Source organism: Grus americana, chromosome 1 (assembly GCF_028858705.1).
Source record: "Grus americana isolate bGruAme1 chromosome 1, bGruAme1.mat, whole genome shotgun sequence".
In the NCBI taxonomy this organism is placed as follows: domain Eukaryota; kingdom Metazoa; phylum Chordata; class Aves; order Gruiformes; family Gruidae; genus Grus; species Grus americana.
Genome location: NC_072852.1, coordinates 132,610,262 through 132,619,735, shown reverse-complemented (window position 1 = coordinate 132,619,735; position 9,474 = coordinate 132,610,262). Strand labels below are relative to the sequence as shown.

At 43.6% G+C, this 9,474-nt stretch overlaps 1 long non-coding RNA gene across 1 annotated transcript; it reads left to right on the top strand.

Annotated features, from left to right (window-relative positions):
* Positions 1-2,558: 2,558 nt before the first annotated feature.
* On the top strand, positions 2,559-8,934 carry LOC129215546 (uncharacterized). The gene is made up of 2 exons (XR_008580023.1): positions 2,559-3,003; positions 4,134-8,934. It is a non-coding gene; the product is annotated as an uncharacterized LOC129215546 (long non-coding RNA).
* Positions 8,935-9,474: the final 540 nt, after the last annotated feature.

Genomic DNA, 9,474 nt, shown 5'->3' with positions numbered 1-9,474 from the left:
GATTATAATGAACAAGTGGGAAATGTGCAAGTAAACAGCAGCATTAATAAGAGGCAAGCCTGTTATGCAAATAAGTTTTAATTAAAAAGTTTTCATTTCTTTAAAAATTGATTAAAACATCAGAACAATTTTTTAAATTTTATTTTCTATTTTTTGAAATAACTGGGTTGTAAGTGGATTTTTTCTTTTAATTTACTTTTATTCTCTCTTTCTTCAGTGTCAAAGTAAGAAAAAAATAGTGTAAGACAACTTAATCACAATTTAAAATGAAAACATGAAATACTTTTTCAAATTCTAATGCTGAAGATCATCAACATGAAAAAACCCTGTACAACTCACCACATTCTTCCAGCGAAACATGTTTTCAAATCTAGCTTTTCAACAAATTCTTTGTCTTGGCAGAACCAGTGAGCTCTAAATCCAGCTCTGGAACCCAGAATACAAAGTGCCGGGCTCTCCTGAGCAAATAGTGGTGTTGGGGAGACGTACGCAAGTGGCAGCGGTCTGTGTAAGCACCTATAGTCAAAGAAGAATGGGGCAACGAGATGAGGGGCGGGCAGGACCTTGGGATGTTTGTAATCCGCCCGAGAGCTGGCTTCTAATACGAATTCCTGTGCTCACTTCTTGAGACCTCTAACATAGAAAAATATGTGGGGATCATAAAAGTGATCAGCTGGAGAGCACAGCCTGAAGTGCTTTGTGCCTCCCTTTGATCCCATACCCAGTACAGATTAGCTAGACTCAAGGTCTGGCACCTTGATTTTCAGAGAAGAACATCCAGGATAAAATCTTCAGTGAATGGAAGTCGTCACAGCTCCGCTGACTTATTTTGAGATGTGCCTGCAAAGGATCTGACTCTTCAGTTTTAGGAAAGCTTGTCTAAGTATGCAATACCAATAATTTGGATTGACGGGCTTTTAAACAGCAATGTTCAAAGCAAGAGCACATGTGGTTACCACAAAATAGTCGTTTTCAATGTCTTGGTGCTAAGAGAGGAAACCGTGTTACTGCAAATGCACAGGCCTTTTGTAATACATCACACAATCCACAGGGAAACACCATTCCTGAGCCTTTGTAATATATCACACAATCCACAGGGAAACACCATTCCTGAGCTACTGCACCTCAACCTGATATAATTTTCTCAGCCCGCAGAAGGTTGTTCTCTGGATCCCAAGATTTCCATTTCTAGACACGTCCTCTCTTCTTATCTGTGAAAATACTACTTATGATTTGTAAGCTGCTCTTTAGTTTCCAAAAAATCCACCATGTAATACATGTGCAGAGCTTCACGGTGGCAGTGGCATTACCCTGATGATCTCGGGCTCCGAGAGGGAGCTCGTCTCTCTTGTGAGATGGACCGGTACCTGGCAAGAGCCGCGCCAAGCTTTCCGGCCTCTTGGCCTCATGAAAGGATCCTCAGCCCCAAAGCTTCCTTCAATTTTTCCACCAGTATTAGCTATATGTAACATAGCTTCCTACAATTCCCACCACGTCGCATACATTTTCAGGTCTAAGGCATGCCCTAGAAGGAAAAATTATCCTTTCCCTTCCCGCAAATCTCCCTTTCCATTCCTTTATTGAAGGCTTCTGACCGAGCTGGCTGAAGTGGTACCAAACCAGCCATGTAAACGCACGGACTGAGACGGCTGGTCACCACCCTGCCTCATTGAGTAACATCCCCGCGCTCTCCGGTTTCAGCCCTTTCTTCCCTCCACACTGAAAATGCTTCCCTGGAAAGAATTGGGCATTGGGGGTTAGTGTTTGAGGAATGCAGGACCGGGATTAATGCTTGTGGCAATTAGTTACTCAAGGGAGCTGCATGTGCACACCAATTTTCCTGAGGCTTGACACCGCTGGTACTTAGGCATACGGGGAATTTAACTTACCTGAAAATTCTCCTTTTACCTGAACCGGACTCCAAACTTCAATACAGTTGGTCACATATATAAGGACTTGAAGCTTCTAACCCTAAAGTGGTAAAATCAACTACATTTACAAAACCTCCCTTTGAGATATCATCCTGTAATGTAAGAGAAATAAACCACATAGAGAACAACCTCACTCTGAGCTCGAGAGAAGTCAAAACCCCTAATCCCTCACTACCGACCTAATTGCCAGGCAATGGTAGGGCCCTCATAACGTGCGTAATCTGCTACAAACCATGATCTCGCAACATGTACAAAGAGCATTTCTGGAATGTGAACACACATAGAACTTATAATATCCATTTTATGCCTCCTTCATGCAAAAGTAAACTGTATTTAAAGGCATTATACATGCTTGCTATGTAATTACATTAATCAGAGAGAGCTGCTTCTCTGCGTTCCCCTGCTGTTGCCATAGCAGCATCCCCATGTTTGCAAAGTGCAGGGCACCCGTTCTTAATTATACTTACAAAGCAGCTACATTTCAAAGGAATACAATAAATACAAAGTTAAAGTGAGGATGCTGCACAGAAGTGATACGAACAAACACGTTTTCATCACGTCTTCATCTCGTGCACACTTCACACCCGTTATTAGAGCGTTCTGCCTAATTCCCAGCTTCCTTTTGTGCATTTACAGAAACCTCCAGATTTTTGTCTGCCAGAACACACAGTCTCTGTTGCAGGCCCCAGAGCTCTCTCTGCTTCTAACCTGGGAGCTGATCGTCATGAAACCAAAGCAGTTTAGAGAGATCCTTTATTCTGCACTTATCAAAATACGTCAACCGGGAATGCCTTCTTATTCTCCACTAACCAATGTAAATGCCACCGCTGCTCCCTGTTCCCACTGGTGCCCGAGTCACCCTCCCAGCAGACGCCCAGTGAGGTGCCTCCCTGCCGCAGTCACCCGTCTCAGCGCCACTGGGTCAGTTTTGGTGACAGAGTGAAGGCCCCACCACGGTCAGTCTGAGATGCCAACATGACGTCCATCAAGCAGAACGATATTTCCCACTGCACGCGTGAACCACCGGCTCGGAGGAGCACACGCCACCAACGCGGTCCTTGCTTCCTTGTGGGTGAGTAATGTGGAAATTGCATTCGACATGGAAATTTTTACCCCTCTGAAGAAATAAGGGATTCCCTCATTCTGAAATTAATGTTGTCCCTGAAGTTGAACAGAGCTTATACAGATGCTGGATTGCAGATATGAATTATGTATTTTCTGGGGGTGGAATGTCATGCAATTTTAGTGTTATTCAAGCCACAAAGATCCAGTGGGGGAGAAGTAATTAGAATATTTCAGAGCCCCAGATTTACATTTCTTAAGCTTGTGAGTGAAATGAAATTGGCTGCCTCCAATTTACATGTCTGCAATCACACCATGAAAAACCTGTCAGATCTCAGCTTTTGGACCTGGAACCTCTGGGGGGAAACCAGGTGTGCTGGGAAATGATGGTATTGCTTTGGTGTCACTTGCGCACAGCTAATTCTGAAATAAATCTGTGCTGAGGTCTAGGGGGCACTGTGTTGCTGCACGTACATGAGCAGGGGTGGTAAAAGCCATTGGATCTGACTTGCAAGGCAGAAGCCCTATTTTCCAGCTTATTTATTTCTATTCTTAGTTTCTTTTCTAGTGTGTATTTATTTTTCACTTTTTTCATAGGAAATTGTGGTGTTTTCACCTGGCTGTATGCACTCAGCAGTAGAAAAGGGAAGCAATTCTGCCTTCTTAATGAAGGACAGTCTGACTTAATTATCTGGGTAAACAACATGGCCTGGACATGGCTGGTATATAAGGACATGTGGGCAGTGATGTTTGATGCTTCTTTTATTTTAAAAGGGAAAATCACTCTACAATTTGAGCTGTAGCCGGGTACTGTATTCTTTCTGTCTCTATTTGTCCTGCGCACATTGCTGCCATGGCTCCCTTAAAATTGCACTGACTTCTAGATACACTTTCAGTCTCATCAGACTCTAGCCTGCCAAGATGGGTTGCAGAAGCCTTTGGGTTGCCCTGGCTGGAGCTGTGGAAGCCACAAGATTGTTGCAATGCGGGAGTTAGTTGTTTCTTGCACCACATGCTGATTCTCAGCACTGGGTTCTGCAGATGCGCTTGCTATGCTTACTCTGCCAGCAGCAGCAGCAGAATGCCAGAGTGGTTTGGGCTACTAACATGAGGGATTTTCTTTTGCTCTACCTTGTGCAGGCTCACCTTTCCAGAGCTTTTGGTCTGCAATCAAGTCTCCCCACAGATTTGAGAAATGTACTGCTGGAAGCAGAAACTACATGATTAAGACTGATTTATCTCTACAGATGCTTGAGAATACACGTGCATACACATATGTATATGTATATATGTATATGTACACGTATATGTGAAGCCCATCCCGCTACCACCCTTATGTAGAGCACAGATGTTACATAATGCTTCCAGCCGGGAAGAGAGAAGCAGGGATATGACTAAGCAACAGAGCGTGACTTCTGAATAACAAATTGTGCATATTCCCAATGATATTTCTCCCGCTGATCTCCAAGGAAAGAAATCTACAAAATGAATACATCTGAGAAATCTCCCGTCTCCTAGAGGACTACGAGGAGATACTGGAGGACAACGAGCTAACAGAAAAGTAGACAGAATTTATTCCATATATTTACAGTGCTCCTTGTAGATTACTCACTTGCCTCTGACAGTGACTTCGTGTGTTGACTCAGATGATTAATACGTGGATCAAGAGTTTTCACCCACTGCGCAGCAGCGAGTGCGGTGAGATTGAACTCCAGTTTGTAGCTAAAGCAGAAAGCAAACCCTTCGCAGGCACCGGAGGGCAGTTTGAGGTAGATTAAGACTCCGCAGGGTGAGATCTAGGCATTTCGCTCTCCTCCCTCTACTTGACCAGAAACCTGCATACAGACACCTACAGCTTTGTCACCTTGTGGTGTTAAAAACCCTCTTGCCTTGCCTCTTTGGGTTGTTAGTGCCTCCTGTATGAACTAGCATCTGAAGAGGCCTCTGAAGATATCAATTTGCACAGCAAGGGCCCTGTAAAGTGGCAACATCAGGAAGGCAGGCACTTCTAAAATCTTCAAGCCAGATCCTTGCCTAGAAGAAATCAGCAGAGCTCCAGTGCCACCAGTAAAGCTGTACCAACTGGCTCCTGTTGGGGCTCTCAGCCCCAAATTTCTCAGAGAAAAGAAACCTAACTGATGATAAAATAAGAGAGGAGGAGAAAAAGCTTTTAAATGCCTGAAAGATGATTTGGAGACAGAAAAGGAAGGGCCAGGGGCAAGGAAACAAGGGCACGTTTGAAATGATTCAATAAGCAAATGGGAAAAAAGATGAAAGAAATATTGCAGATAACGAGAGGAGGGTGATTATTTTCTATCTCCTCTCCGAATCCACATTTTGTCAGAGCAGTCATGGCTTTCCCATGGAGACAATATGACCGCCTGATCCAAGGAGCTGTGATTTAGACAAGACATCTGCTTGCAATAGCATCCTCTCAGCCCTGGGATCCTTACTTGGCTTAGAGCTGATCGGGTGATTATACAATGCTGCTATCTGCTGAATTTCTAAAATGCTCCCCTTGGAGCGGGTGTGCCTACACAAGCACCGCAGGACAAAAGGGAGCGCTGAGCTGCGGCTCTCCTTTGCTGGTCAAACAAAGCTGAGTCAGTACAAAGCGCTCTGCAGTTCACTGCCGGCCTGGCTCAGCAAGGGGGAGCACCCAGGGAAGGATGCCATGAAAGGTTGGCTCCGGAGCACAGCGTCTCTTTGGACAGAGCTCTTACAGTCATGTTCTTCTCAAAGACACAACGAGGCCAAGCCTTTCTGCTGACCTTTTCAGATGCTCACCAGTAGTGCTGCTCTTTGTTTCCGCTCAGATCAGCCCCCTCATCTGTACTGGCTCACTCTGCCATTCCCCTTGTTTGTTCCCCAGGACAATGCTGTGTGATCTCATTTAGGCTTGCTAACAAGGTCTTATTCTTTATCTTTTCCCATTCCCTTTTGCTCTCTTCTTCCCTCTTCTTCTAATCCCAAGGTTTGCTTCAGTCTGCCCATTTCATAGTTCGCTATGATTTATTTCCTCCTATGCAGGGGAGCACCCCTTGATACGGATGGGCTCTTGCTTCCTGGGGGCAGGAATTTAGATGCATGAGTGACAGAAAGCTCAGCATGGTTCAAGGCTCCGTCCAGTCCAATATGATGCTGATCTGGACAGCGAGGGCAAGGTAAATGCTGCTGATGATTTTGGGGCTGATTGCAATCCAGGCTGGGCGGGTTTTGACCAAAACAATTGGCCGCCTGTAACAGATGCTAATAATTTTTATGATGTGGATACAACTTTGATCTTCATGTTAAGCCTGAATGTAAAAAAAAAAGCTAATAAACTACCCCAAGGAAATAAAATGAACACCTGTAGTTTGCCCAGGAATGGTTCAAAGGTGTGCTAAGGCTAAAGTATTTGAGGTCCACCATCGAGGGGGAAGGGATGCATGTTTGGGCAGGCTACTGAAATCCTTAGTTCCAAAAGAGCTACTACCTAATTTGGAAGGACTTCAAATATCTGGAAGATGAGCTCTGTGTGTATTTAGCATCCAATTATCCAAAGAACTAAAATGAGCGCACACCATAAATCTTTCCTCAGTGATATTTGTGTCAGAACTGATGATAAGGCAGCAGCATAGAGATGACAATTTGGACGAGTCTCCTTTTTTATGCCTCATTTCATACATTAGACCAGCCCTCTGAGCTTCCCTGCAGCTGTCAGCTCTGTTGAGATTTATTCACCATCAATAAAGATTCCAGGCATTCCCGGGAACTCGCCTAAACATTTACACCCACTTGATCCGCTCTTCCCATTAACTCTCATCTGTGCCCATGTCCTCTCTTCCCAGCTCCATTTCTCTGAAACTTCTCTATTCCCTAGGCAGGGTAATGACTTCTCTTTCCTTCCATCAAACGTTTCTGAACATGGCCACTCTGAGAGTCAGCAGTGGTGAAAACGTGCCATAGCAGAGACAGCAGTGGTTTGTCCTTAGGATTGATTTACTTCTCTCAAGGTGTAATTGTATTATCCGTGTTAGGAGATAACACGGATAACATTCTAAAACCAAGCATGGCTAATACCACTTGAACAAGCACAGCAGTGTTAGCCTAGCTCTGCTCACGAGAAATAAACCTTAAGCACTGGGCTGGTTCCTCTATGCAGCTCTGTATCATATTAATCAACACTCCAGTTTCTTTCCCATATGGAGTTTATTTCCTCTTGCTTCCTTCTAATATCTAGGTGTACATGAAGACGGTCTCTCACAGTCTAGTGCCTCTTTGGTTGCTGTTAATAAAAAAAATAGAGAGGTCATCATCAAACACTCCAATTAGCTGTTCCTGTAGCAAACAGTCCCATTTATTGCAATTTATGTCAATGAGTTTTAGCAAGAACAGTTGGCCCTTTGACAACTAATAAGAGTTGTAGCTTTTCTTCTATTGAATTTTTACCTTTTGGGTGAAAAATAAAAGAAGACCATTTTCTAGATCTTGTACATTCTACTGAATGCACTAATATTTTATGACCTTTCTGTGCATGAGCATTCTTGTTTAGCCTATGTCTTATACTTTAAGGAGTCATTTTAAAGAAGAACTACACGTGTGAATATTTTTCTTTACTTTCATGAGAGCAAGCACTGTACACATTGCTAGTTTTAAGGCAGGTTGTACAACTTAAGATGTTTGCTTTCTTAGAGTAAACAGGCACTTCTGGTTCTGCTGTTTAGTTTGGTCCCAAAGTATTACCAGCCATCCCCAGCATGATATTTACACAGAAGGAATGCAAACTCTCATCCAGCTCAAGTGATTTTTATGGTCCAGTGAGTAACAAGATATTAGTCACCAGAAGGTCTTTTGACCTCATTCATTTTTACCTTCTTTTCTGCTAATAAATATATTCTTCTGGTTATGAACTGCCTGCTATTTATGCAGGAAAAGTCACCTTTCTGGTAAAATCTGCCAAATGCAAGTCTCTTTCGGATTGTTACCTTGGAAGTTAAGACAAATTAATGCTGTGTTAACTCAGACACAAAGTTTTCCAAGCAACAAGCAACAACCACCCTAAAGCCATTCTTCTGACCTTTCAGCAGGCACAGGAATATGGAAGCAAGGGCTTTGTACACACTGGCCAGAGGAAATACTTGAACGCCTGCATCCTTAATCCCTGGATTTGGGATCACCAGGCTGTTTTAGGAATCACCTCAGATCTTTTCCAGCTGAGCAGCAAAGAGGGCCATCTGGCCCAGACAACCCTGGCTGTTGGAGGAACAGCGCAATGGTTTTGCAACATGAACAGAGTGTAAAGAGAGACAGGTTGCAAATTCCTCGGAGCTGGCACAGGGGAAGACCTTTTCACTTGTGAGACAGTGTTAAACAGGCTACTGGCATAACCCTAACTTCTCCCGGGACCTCTGCTGGAGCAAGGGTCCAATCTGGAAGCAGCATCCTGCCACGTTAGCAGATGGGCATGAGTACGGCAGCCAAAAGATTGGAGAAAAATGGATACTTATGGGGAAATCACAGAAAGAGAGTTCATCACAACTGAAGGATGTAGACAGCTGTTAACAAGTTCATAGACTGCAGTGGAGAGACATAATTCTAACACGACTGCACACAAACAGGGAACCAGGATTAAGACCTCAGCAACAGAAAAACACGTTTTTATAATGTGAATCACCAGCAGACATCTACCGTTCTTTGTGAAAGCAGGTTCATTACCCTCTGTGGACAGCATCGTGTCTTGTCACGAGAAGAGGCTGGAATGAAATACCTTGCTGCCCAAGTCGGCATATTATCCTTGCTGAGACCATATGCAGCTCCGTGCTACTACTCAGCAGGAACATAGCCATCAAAATCTTCCTCAAAACCAGCAGAAAAAATGCCTGGAACTTCTCAGCTCCAAAAGCTCAGCCCTGCAGCCTCTGCAGTACAACAGAATATCGTTGAGAGCTTCTAACTATGCACTGTAAGAAAAACGGCAGAATTAGTCTGTTTGCCAACTGGTAGTTCCCAATCTGCCGATTTCACAGTCAACTGCTATCTATGGATAATATAAGCTGCTCTTCTGCTGCAGTAATAGTACATTCTAATAAAATTGTAAGCTTTGCCACTGAAACACACTATTGTATATTTTTATGTGTTTATTAGGAACTGTGAGATTTAGTTAGATAAAGTGCAAGCATTGTATCTTGTCAACTTTGCTGACAGAGATCTGAGATGTGTAACTTCATTGGGCGCAGATGCTCTTCCTAGAGACTCTCTCTTCTGCCCCTGAATCCTGCCACTTCTCCTTTGCTTTTTGATATGTGTACATTTAGTTGCATACAAGGATTTTGCAACAGTGATTGTTAGGATATATTTTAATGTAGGTCATATCAGCACTCAGTATATTCTGGAGTCTTCTTGTACATGTACGGCAAGAGAGGTCCTGCCACAAGCAGTTAATGAAGGAGACAAGAACTTTTATTTGAGTACAAGTTTAATAGCGTTCCAGGGACCAATG